This window comes from Lampetra fluviatilis, chromosome 66 (assembly GCF_964198595.1).
Source record: "Lampetra fluviatilis chromosome 66, kcLamFluv1.1, whole genome shotgun sequence".
Taxonomy (NCBI): domain Eukaryota; kingdom Metazoa; phylum Chordata; class Hyperoartia; order Petromyzontiformes; family Petromyzontidae; genus Lampetra; species Lampetra fluviatilis.
The window spans coordinates 782,245-799,755 of record NC_136340.1 but is presented as its reverse complement, the minus strand read 5'-3'; the positions used below and the strand labels follow the sequence as shown (position 1 = coordinate 799,755).

The 17,511-nt window shown below is 51.0% G+C and overlaps 2 non-coding genes across 2 annotated transcripts; both read left to right on the top strand.

Annotated features, from left to right (window-relative positions):
- The first annotated feature begins 13,600 nt into the window (after positions 1-13,600).
- TRNAD-GUC (transfer RNA aspartic acid (anticodon GUC)) lies at positions 13,601-13,672 on the top strand. The gene has a single exon. It is a non-coding gene; the product is annotated as a tRNA-Asp (tRNA).
- Positions 13,673-16,987: 3,315 nt separating this feature from the next.
- TRNAD-GUC (transfer RNA aspartic acid (anticodon GUC)) lies at positions 16,988-17,059 on the top strand. Its single transcript has one exon. It is a non-coding gene; the product is annotated as a tRNA-Asp (tRNA).
- The last annotated feature ends 452 nt before the right edge of the window (positions 17,060-17,511 follow it).

Here is a 17,511-nt window from a genome sequence, read left to right as displayed (position 1 = left end):
TACAGCCCGACGAACAACACAATAAAAGCGAATTCCAGAAAATGAACGCGTCCAGTGTCTCTGCGACTACATGCAGTGACGAGGCGCTCCGGCCGCCTCGACTCCTCAATCGGTAGATCATAACAAGTAGCGCGACCTAGCGCGAGTCCGCCTGGCCGGTCCGTCGTATGGGACGGGACGCTGACGACCGTCCGGTGGCTCCGGCTGCTCGGGCCTGGAAGGACCGGCCGCGCCGCGAAGATCCGGCCGCCGGTGGTCGGCAGCTGTCAGTTCCGAGACACCTGGGAGCGGATCAGGCGGAGACATGTGAGGATCAGGCAGAGACATTTCCCCCCTTGGGTCGTCGGTCACGTCACATGCTCGGCCCTCACGACACAAAGGGAGGCCATATGGAGGCGAGAACGGTTTCAGTCGGGAGGGGTGGACGTACCAACGGCGCTTTCCCCATTTTATTTGAACGCACTGGGGGCGTGCAACCCGCACGACCTCCACGGGTCCCCGCCATGGCTTCAACAATTTAGGCGACGTAGCCAAAGGTGCCTGAGGGCAATGCAGCCAGGCCCTATCACCTGGTTTCCAGTCGTGCACGGACACCTTCCGTGCACGCAACCGCTCGTTTGCAATTTGGCGAGCCCGCGAATTAAGCCGTGCGGCCTCCCTTGCCTCTGTCAGCTTATGGATATTAAATTTAATATGTTCTGCCAATTTCGAATTTGTTCGTGGTGCGGACAGGCCCAGCTGCGTTTCCATGGGCGGGTCGGCTTCCTGACCGTACATCAGATAGAATGGGGAAAATCCCGTTGCTGAATGGGGGGCCATTCTATACGCGGCGAGGACCCCCGGGACCTGCAGGTCCCAATCAACATGTGCCTCACACACCTGCTGGCACAGCATAGAAGTAAAAGTCCTGTGGAGTCTCTCCACCATCCCGTCCGTCTGTGGGTGGTACGGGGAGTTACGCACCTTCTTAGTACCCAATAGGTCGCACACCTCTTGCAGCAATTTACTTGAAAAATGTTTCCCTTGGTCGGTCAGCAAGCGTTCGGGAGCCCCCTTGTCCAGGACGTAGACCTGGACAAAGGCGTCCGTCACAGCCGCCGCCGACTGGTTGGCGAGTGGCCACGCCATAGGCCACCGGGTAAAATATTCGACACCCACCAACAGGTACTTATTACCCCTAGGCGTGACTGGAGAAGGCCCCAAAATATCGAGCGCAACGAGCTCGTTAGTGCGCGAGACCTGAATAGATTGCAGCGGTGGATTAGATGCCACGGGCGGTGGTTTCTGTCTGGCGCAATCAACACATCCCTTTAGAATATTCACCACGTCACTCTCCATCCCCGGCCAATAATAGTCACGCTGAAGCAGAGCAAGCGTTTTGTTTCCTCCCAAATGCAAGAGGCGTTCATGTGCGGCCAGGACAACTTTCCCCCTCACAGCGGATGGCACCACAAGTGCGTGCCGCCGGGACAAACTATCCCATCTCATTAATAGGCCTTGCTTAAGTACCCAGGAGCCAGTTCGCTCCCGGCCCTCCTCGGGACCCCCCAGCCTGCGGAGCAATGCTAGCAGGGAGCTGTCTTCCATTTGGAGACGGCCCCACTCAATCAGCAACAGTGAGAGTAGCGAGTCCTCTCCCTCAGGGGTAGCGGGAACATCCCCGATTGGTGCACCCGCGGTCGCAGCCAACGCCCCCATACCTTCCCCAACTGTCAGTTTACACCGCGCCGATCCCGATAAGCACGCACATTTGTGACAAGGCGACAATCGCGACAGGGCATCGGCGTTTGTGTGGCGCAACCCCTTACGGTATGTAGTCGTGAACTGATAGTCCTGGAGGACTTCCAACCACCGTGACAATTGGCCCGAGGGTTGGGCGACCCTCAATGAATACTGAAGCGCCGCGTGGTCCGTCCGGACCGTAAAGTGACGGCCATAGAGATACGGTCTAAATTGTTGTACAAAAAAAACAATAGCAAGCAGCTCGCGACGGGTGACGCAGTAGCGCTGCTCCGCCGGTGACAATACCCTGCTACCATAGGCGACCACCCTTTCGACTCTCCCAACGACTTGCGAGAGCACCCCCCCAATGCCCGTGTTGCTAGCATCCGTGTCTAGCAAGAAGGGACTCGCAAAGTCAGGATAACGCAAGGGTGGGGCACCCACCAAGGCGTCCCGGAGGGAGCAGAACGCGGCCTCCTCTTCCGGTCCCCATCGGAACTTGACTCCTTTTGCCGTTAGAGTGTGCAAGGATTTTGCAATGGTGGCGAAATGCTCAACGAATCGGCGGTAATAAGAAGCAAAACCGATGAAACTGCGCACGTCTGAAACTGACATGGGCGTCGGCCATGAACTGACACAGTCCGTCTTCGCGGGATCGGTAGAGATCCCCGAAGAGTCGACAATGTGGCCCAAGTATCTAACGGACGTACGAAGAAGGTGGCATTTGGCCGGTTTAAACTTTAAATTAGCCGATCGCATTCTCAAGAACACCCTTCTCAATCGCTGGAGGTGTTCCTCAAACGTCTTACTGAAAACAATGACATCGTCAAGGTAAATCAAGCACGTATCCCATTGCAAGCCCGACAAAACCAACTCCATAAGGCGCTGAAACGTCGCGGGAGCGGAGTGAAGTCCCATGGGTAACCGGTTAAACTGGAACAGGCCCCCTGGAGTCCGAAATGCTGTCTTAGGTTTAGACTCGTCGTCGAGTTTCAACTGCCAGAATCCCGATAATAAATCAAGAGTCGAAAAATATCGCGCACCAGACAATGCATCGAGGGACTCGTCCATTCTGGGGAGCGGATACGCGTCAGCCACAGAGATTTTATTCAGGCGACGGAAATCTACGAAAAATCGCAACGACCCGTCCTGCTTTTTAACCAGCACAATAGGTGCTCCCCAAGGACTGGAAGAAGGCGAAATAATGTCGGCTTCCAGCATATCGTTGACGGCCGACTGAACGTGTTCCTTCTCAGCAGGACTCAGTCGGAAGGGATTTTGCCTGACCGGTGCCGCATCGCCCGTTTCAATATGGTGGCGTAACAGGTTCGTGCACCCAATGTCATACTTATGCTTACTGAACACATCAGAAAACTCTATCAGCAACGCACGCAGCGCACCCAACTGTACCGTTGACAAATCGTTCGAGTCCGCGCACAGCGAATCGACCCATCCAAGGTCCTCCCTCACTGTAATGTTCCGCGTGGGGCTCGGATCAACCTGCGCAACCAGCTGCTCTTCCGCAGGGACCCGTGCCGCGTGAGCTAGCACGGTGCCCTGCTGAATAACGGCCGGCCGCGACCCAGCATTTAAAACCATCACAAACGGGTCCTTGTCAGCCAGAACCAAAGTGTGAGCCACCGACAAATCGAGACCTCCGACAGCCCTAATTGAAGGACCCAAAAGCATGCTTTGTTCCGAGGTCTCCCCCACCCACGGTTTCCGCAACCGGAGGGGAATTAACATCTGTGAACCCGGGGGCACGTGTACGGTCTGTGTCGCCAACGCTTGTATCGTAGCGCACGCCGTCCGAATTTCAGTAGGGTTCGTCAAAAATGAAATACGGCGACCCGATGGTAGTTCAATGCAACGCTGATCGATGAGAATTTTAATGGGCATTTTAGCCAAAAAATCTGTGCCCAATAGACAAGGAACCGCCAAGGAAGAAGAAACGAAAACGGGTCCCGACAATTTTATATCTCCAATGCAAATGGACGCCCTAATCTGACCGATAATACCCAACGATCCCCCATTAGCGGCGTAAAATGGCACGTCCACTGGGAGCAGCGGTCGACATTGGACGGGGAGAATGTTGTAAATGAGGTCCGATATAATAGTCGCCGACGCCCCAGTGTCCACTAACACCCTGACCTCGACCCCATCAATGAATCCCGTAACGACGGATGATCCCGCCGAGGCAGCCACTATTCTGTGCCACAACTCCGACCATTTAATGTCCCCCCGGTCCCGGCCGAACCCCCCTTGCCGAACCGAATCCCCAAACCCTAACCGGCTCTCCTCCGCCGCAACGCGATGGCCCATGTGTGTCGTGCATGTAGGCCGAGCATGTGAGGTGCCGCGACTTGCCGGGGTTAGTAGGGACGACTTGGGGCCTTGGTCGTCGTTCAGCCGAGGTCCCATGGCGCGCTGACGTGGAGCGCGGCAACCGGACGCCACGTGGCTCCGGAGGCCGCAGTTATAACACGTGATGAGGGTCGTCGGAGATCTCGGTTGCTCCAGCTTGCGGGCCGATCGCAGAGGCGAACGACCCCCCGACCTCCAGTCCCCCGGTCGTCCCGTGGTGAACGCCTCCTCTCGTGGGCTGACAACTTGGGGTTCGGTGACCACCGGGCCCGGAGCTGAGGCCACGGCAGCGTTGCAGACGACTGCCTGTTTACGTTGAAGGACCTTGTGCGCCTGTATACTTGTTGTGACCCGCAAGGAAGAAATATCGATCTCGTCGGCCGTGTTGATGGGGACCCCCAGGTCCTGGGCCAACTTGAGCACTTGCTCCAAGACCAACGCGTCCTGGCCCTCCTCGTCCATACGAGGGAACGCGGCGTCGGCGAGAGCCAGCAACGCCGTCCGGTAGGCGAGCACGGTCTCCATGTCCGCCTTCCGCCTTGCGTAAAAATGATGGCGACACGCCGAGGGAGGTCCGTAGAACTTGGCCATGAGACCCAACGCGGCCTTAAGCGTGGAGCGGTCCGACCTCCGTGCTGACGTGAAGGCCGCGAGCGCGTTGTCGTCCAACATGGCAGGCAGTGCCCGCAGCGCCGTAGCGTCGGACCAGGCGGACATTTCCTGATGCGCCAGAAATCTGCGCTGGAATTGGCCCCAGTCCCCGCCATCCGCCTTGAAGGCTGACAATGTTAGAAGGCGCTGTTGAAAGATGAAGTCGTCCTCTGCCTCGTGGTTCCTCTCCGCCGCTCCGTCGGTGTGCGAGATGGCGGCCCCAATGGCAGGTGTCTGATGGCGGTCCGCAGCGCGCGTTGATGACGTAAGCGGGCGCGCTTGGAGAACCGCCGCCACGTGGTGCTCGCCGTTCCCGCCAAAAGATGGCCGCGCAGTAGAAAGGGCGGGAATCCCCCAGTCATTTTGGCGGGAATCCGCGGGGCGACCCTGTTGAATGTCCGCTGACGTCCCCGCTCCTCCCGACGTGCTGATCTCCGCCAGGATGGACGCGGCGGCGAGCAGCAGCTCCGCCAGACGGGAGTGCGCCTCGCGGAGCACGGCTTCGGTCCCCAATCGCTCGTCCGGCGCCCTCGGCGGATCCTGCGGCGTCGGCATTTCTTCTTCCTCACCCCCCGATGCCAGCTGGCCCGAGTCGTCAAGGTTATCCTCGTGGTCAATCTCGTGAGTCCGACGGGTCTTCCTTGTATCCATGCTTGGAAGACTGTTTCACTTCTGACGCCAGTTGAAGTATTTGAATGACGGCAGGAAACTCCTTGACGGGTAACACACTTTTTATTAAATCTTGACTTGTCACTATACAACGAGTGGTCTCTATTCCTCGGACGACACACACTTCACTCGACACGTGTAGTTACTATTCCTCCGGCTACACACACTTCACTTGACTCGTGTAGCTTCTATTCCTCTGGCTACACACACTTCACTTAACTCGTGTAGCTTCTATTCCTCCGGCTACACACACTTCACTTGACTCGTGTAGCTTCTATTCCTCCGGCTACACACACTTCACTTGACTCGTGTAGCTTCTATTCCTCCGGCTACACACACTTCACTTGACCCCGTAACGTCCGTGGAGCCTACAGGCCCACCCCAGCTTGGGCGTGGGCCACAACCTCTGAGTCCCACGAGCCGGCCCTCTCACGGACGTTCGGCCCCGGGTCCCAGGGTTCCGCCTCCTCCTCCGTCTTCAGTCTTCGCTGGTACTCCCTCCCCGTGCGCCTGTGCGCATCCCCTTATATAGTCCCCGCTCACGGGAGACGGAGTGTATGCAGACCTCGACGTGAGCATCGCTCCTTAGTTGACCAATCACGACGCGCTGTTCCTACGATCCGTTTTCCCCAGCGCGTGTTACCACTACACAACCAATCACGCCGCGCTGCCACACGATCACTCCCTCTCAAGCGCGTCACCGGCACACAGCCAATCACTACCACATAACCCATGACCCCGCGCTGACCCCTGATCCTTCACCGTCAGCGCGCGTCACCAACACACACAGCCAATCACTACGCGCTGACACACGATCCCTACCCCAGCGCGTATCACCACTACACATGTAACGCGGGAGACCAGGGTTCAATTCCCCGTCGGGGAGAGCTACACTTTTTAAAATGTTTTGGCCACTGGCTCTCATTGTTATTACAATTTAAAATCACTTGCTGTTCCCTTTTATAACGTTAATTTCACCAAACGTTAAGTCATCTGCTGCACTCAAAAGCCTGAACTTTTAAAGATGACTCCTTCTTCATTTCAAACGATTATTTATTAAGTCCTAGTTACAATTTCTGTCAATCACAAATCTGCCCCACTCTGACCGAGTCCTCGACAGTAAAATCGTTAGGTTCCCCACATGTAACGCGGGTGTCTGATGGCGGTCCGCAGCGCGCGTTGATGACGTAAGCGGGCGCGCTTGGAGAACCGCCGCCACGTGGTGCTCGCCGTTCCCGCCAAAAGATGGCCGCGCAGTAGAAAGGGCGGGAATCCCCCAGTCATTTTGGCGGGAATCCGCGGGGCGACCCTGTTGAATGTCCGCTGACGTCCCCGCTCCTCCCGACGTGCTGATCTCCGCCAGGATGGACGCGGCGGCGAGCAGCAGCTCCGCCAGACGGGAGTGCGCCTCGCGGAGCACGGCTTCGGTCCCCAATCGCTCGTCCGGCGCCCTCGGCGGATCCTGCGGCGTCGGCATTTCTTCTTCCTCACCCCCCGATGCCAGCTGGCCCGAGTCGTCAAGGTTATCCTCGTGGTCAATCTCGTGAGTCCGACGGGTCTTCCTTGTATCCATGCTTGGAAGACTGTTTCACTTCTGACGCCAGTTGAAGTATTTGAATGACGGCAGGAAACTCCTTGACGGGTAACACACTTTTTATTAAATCTTGACTTGTCACTATACAACGAGTGGTCTCTATTCCTCGGACGACACACACTTCACTCGACACGTGTAGTTACTATTCCTCCGGCTACACACACTTCACTTGACTCGTGTAGCTTCTATTCCTCTGGCTACACACACTTCACTTAACTCGTGTAGCTTCTATTCCTCCGGCTACACACACTTCACTTGACTCGTGTAGCTTCTATTCCTCCGGCTACACACACTTCACTTGACTCGTGTAGCTTCTATTCCTCCGGCTACACACACTTCACTTGACCCCGTAACGTCCGTGGAGCCTACAGGCCCACCCCAGCTTGGGCGTGGGCCACAACCTCTGAGTCCCACGAGCCGGCCCTCTCACGGACGTTCGGCCCCGGGTCCCAGGGTTCCGCCTCCTCCTCCGTCTTCAGTCTTCGCTGGTACTCCCTCCCCGTGCGCCTGTGCGCATCCCCTTATATAGTCCCCGCTCACGGGAGACGGAGTGTATGCAGACCTCGACGTGAGCATCGCTCCTTAGTTGACCAATCACGACGCGCTGTTCCTACGATCCGTTTTCCCCAGCGCGTGTTACCACTACACAACCAATCACGCCGCGCTGCCACACGATCACTCCCTCTCAAGCGCGTCACCGGCACACAGCCAATCACTACCACATAACCCATGACCCCGCGCTGACCCCTGATCCTTCACCGTCAGCGCGCGTCACCAACACACACAGCCAATCACTACGCGCTGACACACGATCCCTACCCCAGCGCGTATCACCACTACACATGTAACGCGGGAGACCAGGGTTCAATTCCCCGTCGGGGAGAGCTACACTTTTTAAAATGTTTTGGCCACTGGCTCTCATTGTTATTACAATTTAAAATCACTTGCTGTTCCCTTTTATAACGTTAATTTCACCAAACGTTAAGTCATCTGCTGCACTCAAAAGCCTGAACTTTTAAAGATGACTCCTTCTTCATTTCAAACGATTATTTATTAAGTCCTAGTTACAATTTCTGTCAATCACAAATCTGCCCCACTCTGACCGAGTCCTCGACAGTAAAATCGTTAGGTTCCCCACATGTAACGCGGGAGACCAGGGTTCAATTCCCCGTCGGGGAGAGCAACTCTTTTTAAAAAAATGGCCACTGGCTCTCATTGTTATTACAATTTAAAAGGACTTGCTCTTGACTTTAATCACGTGATTTTCACCAATTGTTAAGTAACCTGATGCTCTAACCAGCTTGAACTTTTAAAGATAAACCGCTCTTCATTTCAATCGGTAATATGCCGAGTATATGGGTTCATTTCTACTTCTTATAATTTCAGTCAATCTACAATCAGCCTCATTCTGAGCGAGTCCTCGATAGTATTGTGGTTAGTATCCCCGCTTGTCACGCGGGAGACCGGGGTTCAATTCCCCGTCGGGAGAACTCTTTTAAAAAAGAAAATGGCCACTGGCTCTCATTGTTATTACAATTTAAAATTACTTGCTGTTCCCTTTTATCACGTTAATTTCACCAAACGTTGAGTCACCTGCTGCACTCAAAAGCCTGAACTTTTAAAAATGAATCCTTCTTCATTTCAAGCTATTATCTACTGAGAACATGAGTTTTTTTCTGTTATAATTGCTGTCAATCACGAATTAGCCCCACTCTGACCGAGTCCTCGATAGTAACGTCGTTAGTTTCCCAACATGGAACGCGGGAGACCAGGGTTAAATTCCCCGACGGGGAGAACTATTCTTTTAAAAAATGTTTTGGCCTCTGGCTCTCCTTATTGTTATTACTATTTGAAAGGACTTCCTCTTGACTTTAATCACGTGATTTTCCCTAATCGTTAGGTAACCTGCTGCTCTAACCAGCTTGAACTTTTAAAGATGAACCCCTCTTCATTTCAATCGGTAATATGCCGAGTATATGGGTTCATTTCTACTTGTTATAATATCAGTCAATCTAGAATCAGTCGCATTCTGAGTGAGTCCTCGATAGTAATGTGGTTAGTATCCCCGCCTGTCACGCGGGAGACCAAGGTTTAATTCTCTGTCAGGGAGAGCAACTCTTTTTAAAAAGAAAAAGGCCACTGGCTCTCATTGTTATTACAATTTAAAATTACTTGCCGTTCCCTTTTATAACGTTAATTTCACCAAACGTTAAGTCATCTGCTGCACTCAAAAGCCTGAACTTTTAAAGATGACTCCTTCTTCATTTCAAACGATTATTTATTAAGTATTAGAGATTATTCCTAGTTACAATTTCTGTCAATCACAAATCTGCCCCACTCTGACCGAGTCCTCGATAGTAAAGTCGTTCGGTTCCCCACATGTGTAGTGACAGAACGGTCACTACTGTGTTGGCCTGTACGAAGGCTGTGGGCCCCAAGGGGGTGCCTGGCGGGTCACGTGGTGGAGGGATCCGGACCTTCCCAGGGGTGGGGGAAGTGGGGCGTGTCCTGGGAAGGGAGGCGTGGCCTGAAGAGAGCCAGCCACGCCGGGGCGGAGCCAGCCACGCGAAACCAAATATAAGCGTGGTGTGAACGCAGAGCGGGGCTGCTGTTGTACTGTACTCCAAAGGGAAGACATCACGAGTCGTCAAGTCCCGAGTCGTCTTCCTGGGCCAGGCAGGCCGTTGCCTGCCTGGTCCAGTCTGTGTCGTGTTCCAGAGTGTTAGTGAGTTGAGGAAGGTGGTCACCACCTCATGTAGAGTGTTATATTATTTACCGTTTAATAAATAGTGTTGCCTCCAAGCTGCGTGTGTGTGCACCTAATTAGAACCTACTACTACATTTGGCGTCAGAAGTTGTGGAAAAATAGATATTGCTAGGTGTTATCCTAGGGAAGTAAAATGGGCACACGAAAAACAAATATAAAACTCACCTGGACGCCTTCGTACGACGGGGACGGTGTGACGACCATCCTTCAGACAGCCCCGGGGATGGCAGCCCCGGTGACAGAGAGAGAGAGAGATGGCGCTGCACGCGGAGCGGCGGGACTGGCATCGCACTGCTGCTTCGCCGCCATTGGGAACGGAGCGACGGAGCCGCGGGGAGAGGACACCATCGTCGCTGCGGGGGCTGGCGGGGGAGGCCCGGGCATGCGGGCCACGCGGTGGGCCCGCCATTTCGAGCGGCTGGTCGGGGCGCGGTTCCCGCCAAAGCGCCGCTCCCGCCATTTCGGCGGCGGGTCGGGGCGCTGTTCCCGCCAAAACGCCGCTCCTGCTGCCGAAATGCCGCTCCCGCCGACATCAACGCCTGCAGAGGGGGAGTTCCAGCCTTCTGCTCGAGCGCGAGAGGTGGATGGGTTCGCAAGAGCAGGCCGTGTTCACCATGAAAGATTCTTCGGGCCGTCCCAGTGCTCCACCTTGCCGCCCTCCACTATTCACAGTTTGCCAGGCGAGTCGTGACATGACAAGCACCCGGCCCCAAGAGAAAAAAAAAATAATCTTCACCCATCTTACGTGCGCCGGGTTGCGATCGCGTGTGTTTTTTTTAACTCGCTGGGTTGCGGAGCGTGTTCGTCCGGTTGTGTGCGTGATAAATTGACGCGGCGACCATGGGGGTTTCTGCTTGTAACAAGTGTTGTTGTTAAATACGGCGTCGAGATCGGTATCTTCTGGGTGTAGTTAATGATTAATTCGTGTTGGTGTCCCGAGCTCCGTTGATATCCTGTAGGTTGCCGTGTTAATAACTCGTGTTGTTACATCGTTTTGTTGCGAAATCGCCATTGTTATCGTGTATACTGTATGGAGGTTCGCTCGTGATTGTCACGTGTAACTGTAAGCAACTTCGATCGTCATTGTTGCCAAGGTACAGACCGTATGGAGCTTTGCTTGGAATTGTTAACAGTGTATGGAATGTTGTGTACTTGCTTGTGATTGTTTACTATGTACGGATTGTCTGGAGTATGATTGTGTGTTGCCATGTGGGGACTGGATGGAGCATTGCGCCAAACGATTTACTGTACGAACTTCGTATACTGCATATACTGTATTAATCAATTCGGCGATTCTTGGGGTTTGTGTATAGTTTTTTTGCTCTCAAAATTCGAATGCCCTGAGTCCCATGGTTAATGTTGAAGGGGATTTAGAAATGACAGGTTCGGTTTGTTTCAAACTCGCTGGTTGGTTCCTGTCCGTTGTTGCACAGATGATGTCTTTTGTGCGGGAATGCTCCTTGTGTTCTACATGGATCGGGGGTGCGTTTCCGTTAATTGCCGTCAAACTGCGTTGCTCTCCACTCGGTTGGTACAGCTGCATGCTGCAATGCGAGTCTCGGAGATGATGTGTACGGATACGGGATGTGAGGTGTATTGTTGTGACCATTGAATATTCGGGATCGTCACAAATTGTGCGTCCCTGTTCGGCATTGGATCAGTTCTGTGGGGGATCATAATTCAAATTGTATGTGTTGTGATGGTGTTAAATTGCGATGGTGACATGCTGCCAGGGATTTGGAATTGTGCTGCTGGCTGTCACCTATCTTGGGGCGCAGGTCCTGACCAGGATGGCCCAGTGAGTGTTGCGTGTCTAACATGAACGTTGTGGTCCCGTCATGCAATGGCTGACGGCTTGACCTGACAGCCCGGAGATTGAAACACTCCGTGGTATGTCTAGCCTAGTGGGCTGTGTGCTCACAGGGCTCGGAGAGTGTGGTCCCGTCATGCAATGGCTAACGGCTTGACCTGACAGCCCGGAGATTGAAACACTCCGTGGTATGTCTAGCCTAGTGGGCTGTGCGCTCACAGGGCTCAGAGTGTGGTCCCGTCATGCAATGGCTGATGGCTTGACCTGACAGCCCGGAGATCGAGACACTCCGTGGCTTGTCTAGCCTAGTGGGCTGTGCGCTCACATGGCTCGGGGAGTGTGGTCCCGTCATGCTGTGTCTGACGGCTTGACCTGACAGCCCGGAGATCGAGACACTCCGTGGCTTGTCTAGCCTAGTGGGCTGTGCGCTCACATGGCTCAGAGAGTGTGGTCCCGTCATGCTGTCTGACAGCTTGACCTGACAGCCCGGAGATCGAGACACTCCGTGGCTTGTCTAGCCAAGTGGGCTGTGCGCTCACATGGCTCAGAGTGTGGTCCCATCATGCTGTGTCTGATGGCTTGACCTGGCGGCCCGGAGAGTGAGACACTCGGAGGTGCGTTGAAACAGTGGGCTGGAGATTCGTAAGGTTCAGGTGGAGTTGTCCTGTTACGTTGAGACTGTATCCCTCAGTTGTTAGGGTGCATGTTGTGCAATGAGTGAACGATGGGTCGTCTCAGCTCGGTCGGTACAGTTATATGCTGCGATGCGAGTCTTGGAGAGAGACTGGGTCGTCTCAGCTCGGTCGGTACAGCTATATGCTGCGATGCGAGTCTTGGAGAGAGACTGGGTCGTCTCAGCTCGGTCGGTACAGCTATATGCTGCGATGCGAGTCTTGGAGAGAGACTGGGTCGTCTCAGCTCGGTCGGTACAGCTATATGCTGCGATGCGAGTCTTGGAGAGAGACTGGGTTAAAATCCCCCCCGATATGGCTGACGCGTGCTACTGGTCGTGACGCCACGTCATTGCATGCGTGATTCTAACGGGGGGGGGGGCTGTGCTGGAGCGTAAATGGGTTAGCCAGTGTTCATGTATATTTGTTGTTAATTCCCCGTTTTCTATGCGGTTCCCTCTTACCCTCGTCGATTCTGTATATATTACGTGATTGTATTTCTTATCGGTCGCCGGTCATTTATTGATGTTGCTGGTTCGGAGGCACACCTTTTCGATGTTTCACAGTTGTGTTACAGCCGGGGACGGCTGTGTGTTTATACAGGGGGGGGTGATGTAGTGACAGAACGGTCACTACTGTGTTGGCCTGTACGAAGGCTGTGGGCCCCAAGGGGGTGCCTGGCGGGTCACGTGGTGGAGGGATCCGGACCTTCCCAGGGGTGGGGGAAGTGGGGCGTGTCCTGGGAAGGGAGGCGTGGCCTGAAGAGAGCCAGCCACGCCGGGGCGGAGCCAGCCACGCGAAACCAAATATAAGCGTGGTGTGAACGCAGAGCGGGGCTGCTGTTGTACTGTACTCCAAAGGGAAGACATCACGAGTCGTCAAGTCCCGAGTCGTCTTCCTGGGCCAGGCAGGCCGTTGCCTGCCTGGTCCAGTCTGTGTCGTGTTCCAGAGTGTTAGTGAGTTGAGGAAGGTGGTCACCACCTCATGTAGAGTGTTATATTATTTACCGTTTAATAAATAGTGTTGCCTCCAAGCTGCGTGTGTGTGCACCTAATTAGAACCTACTACTACACATGTAACGCGGGAGACCAGGGTTCAATTCCCCGTCGGGGAGAGCAACTCTTTGTAAAAAAATGGCCACTGGCTCTCATTGTTATTACAATTTAAAAGGACTTGCTCTTGACTTTAATCACGTGATTTTCACCAATTGTTAAGTAACCTGCTGCTCTAACCAGCTTGAACTTTTAAAGATAAACTCCTCTTCATTTCAATGGGTAATATGCCGAGTATATGTGTTCATTTCTACTTCTTATAATTTCAATGAATCTACAATCAGCCTCATTCTGAGCGAGTCCTCGATAGTATAGTGGTTAGTATCCCCGCCTGTCACGCGGGAGACCGGGGTTCAATTCCCCGTCGGGGAGAGCTACACTTTTTAAAATGTTTTGGCCACTGGCTCTCATTGTTATTACAATTTTAAATCACTTGCTGTTCCCTTTTATAACGTTAATTTCACCAAACGTTAAGTCACCTGCTGCACTCAAAAGCCTGAACTTTTAAAGATGACTCCTTCTTCATTTCAAACGATTATTTATTAAGTCCTAGTTACAATTTCTGTCAATCACAAATCTGCCCCACTCTGACCGAGTCCTCGATAGTAAAGTCGTTAGGTTCCCCACATGTAACGCGGGAGACCAGGGTTCAATTCCCCGTCGGGAAGAACTACTCTTTTAAAAAAGAAAATGGCCACTGGCTCTCATTGTTATTACAATTTAAAATTACTTGCTGTTCCCTTTAATCACGTTAATTTCACCAAACGTTGAGTCACCTGCTGCACTCAAAAGCCTGAACTTTTAAAAATGAATCGTTCTTCATTTCAAGCTATTATCTACTGAGAATATGAGTTTTTTTCTGTTATAATTGCTGTCAATCACGAATTAGCCCCACTCTAACCGAGTCCTCGATTGTAAAGTCGTTAGGTTCCCCACATGTAACGCGTGAGACCAGGGTTCAATTCCCCGTCGGGGAGACCTACTCTTTTAAAAATGTTTTGGCCTCTGGCTCTCCTTATTGTTATTACTATTTGAAAGGACTTGCTCTTGACTTTAATCACGTGATTTTCCCTAATCGTTAGGTAACCTGCTGCTCTAACCAGCTTGAACTTTTAAAGATAAAACCCTCTTCATTTCAATCAGTAATATGCCGAGAATATGGGTTCATTTCTACTTCTTATAATTTCAATGAATCTACAATCAGCCTCATTCTGAGCGAGTCCTCGAAAGTATAGTGGTTAGTATCCCCGCCTGTCACGCGGGAGACCGGGGTTCAATTCCCCGTCGGGGAGAGCAACACTTTTAAAAAAGAAATTGGCCACTGGCTCTCATTGTTATTACAATTTAAAATCACTTGCTGTTCCCTTTTATAACGTTAATTTCACCAAACGTTAAGTCATCTGCTGCACTCAAAAGCCTGAACTTTTAAAGATGACTCCTTCTTCATTTCAAACGATTATTTATTAAGTCCTAGTTACAATTTCTGTCAATCACAAATCTGCCCCACTCTGACCGAGTCCTCGACAGTAAAATCGTTAGGTTCCCCACATGTAACGCGGGAGACCAGGGTTCAATTCCCCGTCGGGGAGAGCAACTCTTTTTAAAAAAATGGCCACTGGCTCTCATTGTTATTACAATTTAAAAGGACTTGCTCTTGACTTTAATCACGTGATTTTCACCAATTGTTAAGTAACCTGCTGCTCTAACCAGCTTGAACTTTTAAAGATAAACCGCTCTTCATTTCAATCGGTAATATGCCGAGTATATGGGTTCATTTCTACTTCTTATAATTTCAGTCAATCTACAATCAGCCTCATTCTGAGCGAGTCCTCGATAGTATTGTGGTTAGTATCCCCGCTTGTCACGAGGGAGACCGGGGTTCAATTCCCCGTCGGGAGAACTCTTTTAAAAAAGAAAATGGCCACTGGCTCTCATTGTTATTACAATTTAAAATTACTTGCTGTTCCCTTTTATCACGTTAATTTCACCAAACGTTGAGTCACCTGCTGCACTCAAAAGCCTGAACTTTTAAAAATGAATCCTTCTTCATTTCAAGCTATTATCTACTGAGAACATGAGTTTTTTTCTGTTATAATTGCTGTCAATCACGAATTAGCCCCACTCTGACCGAGTCCTCGATAGTAACGTCGTTAGTTTCCCCACATGGAACGCGGGAGACCAGGGTTCAATTCCCCGACGGGGAGAACTATTCTTTTAAAAAATGTTTTGGCCTCTGGCTCTCCTTATTGTTATTACTATTTGAAAGGACTTCCTCTTGACTTTAATCACGTGATTTTCCCTAATCGTTAGGTAACCTGCTGCTCTAACCAGCTTGAACTTTTAAAGATGAACCCCTCTTCATTTCAATCGGTAATATGCCGAGTATATGGGTTCATTTCTACTTGTTATAATATCAGTCAATCTAGAATCAGTCGCATTCTGAGTGAGTCCTCGATAGTAATGTGGTTAGTATCCCCGCCTGTCACGCGGGAGACCAAGGTTCATTTCCCTGTCAGGGAGAGCAACTCTTTTTAAAAAGAAAAAGGCCACTGGCTCTCATTGTTATTACAATTTAAAATTACTTGCCGTTCCCTTTTATAACGTTAATTTCACCAAACGTTAAGTCATCTGCTGCACTCAAAAGCCTGAACTTTTAAAGATGACTCCTTCTTCATTTCAAACGATTATTTATTAAGTATTAGAGATTATTCCTAGTTATAATTTCTGTCAATCACAAATCTGCCCCACTCTGAACGATTCCTCGATAGTAAAGTCGTTCGGTTCCCCACATGTAACGCGGGAGACCAGGGTTCAATTCCCCGTCGGGGAGAGCAACTCTTTGTAAAAAAATGGCCACTGGCTCTCATTGTTATTACAATTTAAAAGGACTTGCTCTTGACTTTAATCACGTGATTTTCACCAATTGTTAAGTAACCTGCTGCTCTAACCAGCTTGAACTTTTAAAGATAAACCCCTCTTCATTTCAATGGGTAATATGCCGAGTATATGTGTTCATTTCTACTTCTTATAATTTCAATGAATCTACAATCAGCCTCATTCTGAGCGAGTCCTCGAAAGTATAGTGGTTAGTATCCCCGCCTGTCACGCGGGAGACCAGGGTTCAATTCCCCGTCGGGGAGAGCAACACTTTTAAAAAAGAAATTGGCCACTGGCTCTCATTGTTATTACAATTTAAAATCACTTGCTGTTCCCTTTTTTAACGATAATTTCTCCAAACGTTAAATCACCTGCTGCACTCAAAAGCCTTAACTTTTAAAGATGAATCCTTCAACATTTCAAGCCATTATTTATTGAGTATTAGAGATTATTTCTAGTTATAATTTCTGTCAATCACAAATCTTCCCACTCTGACCGAGTCCTCGATAGTAAAGCCGTTAGGTTCCCCAAATGTAACGCGGGAGACCAGGGTTCAATTCCCCGTCGCGGAGAAAAACTCTTTTTAAAAAAATGGCCACTGGCTCTTATTGTTATTACAATTTTAAAGGACTTGCTCGTGACTTCATTCACGTGATTTTCACCAATTGTGAAGTAACCGGCTGCTCTAACCAGCTTGAACTTTTGAAGATAAACCCCTCTTCATTTCAATCGGTAATATGCCGAGTATATGGGTTCATTTCTACTTTTTATAATATCAGTCAATCTAGAATCAGTCGAATTCCGAGCGAGTCCTCGATAGTATAGTGGTTAGTATCCCCGCCTGTCACGCGGGAGACCGGGGTTCAATTCCCCGTCGGGGAGAGCTACACTTTTTAAAATGTTTTGGCCACTGGCTCTCATTGTTATTACAATTTTAAATCACTTGCTGTTCCCTTTTATAACGTTAATTTCACCAAACGTTAAGTCACCTGCTGCACTCAAAAGCCTGAACTTTTAAAGATGACTCCTTCTTCATTTCAAACGATTATTTATTAAGTCCTAGTTACAATTTCTGTCAATCACAAATCTGCCCCACTCTGACCGAGTCCTCGATAGTAAAGTCGTTAGGTTCCCCACATGTAACGCGGGAGACCAGGGTTCAATTCCCCGTCGGGAAGAACTACTCTTTTAAAAAAGAAAATGGCCACTGGCTCTCATTGTTATTACAATTTAAAATTACTTGCTGTTCCCTTTAATCACGTTAATTTCACCAAACGTTGAGTCACCTGCTGCACTCAAAAGCCTGAACTTTTAAAAATGAATCGTTCTTCATT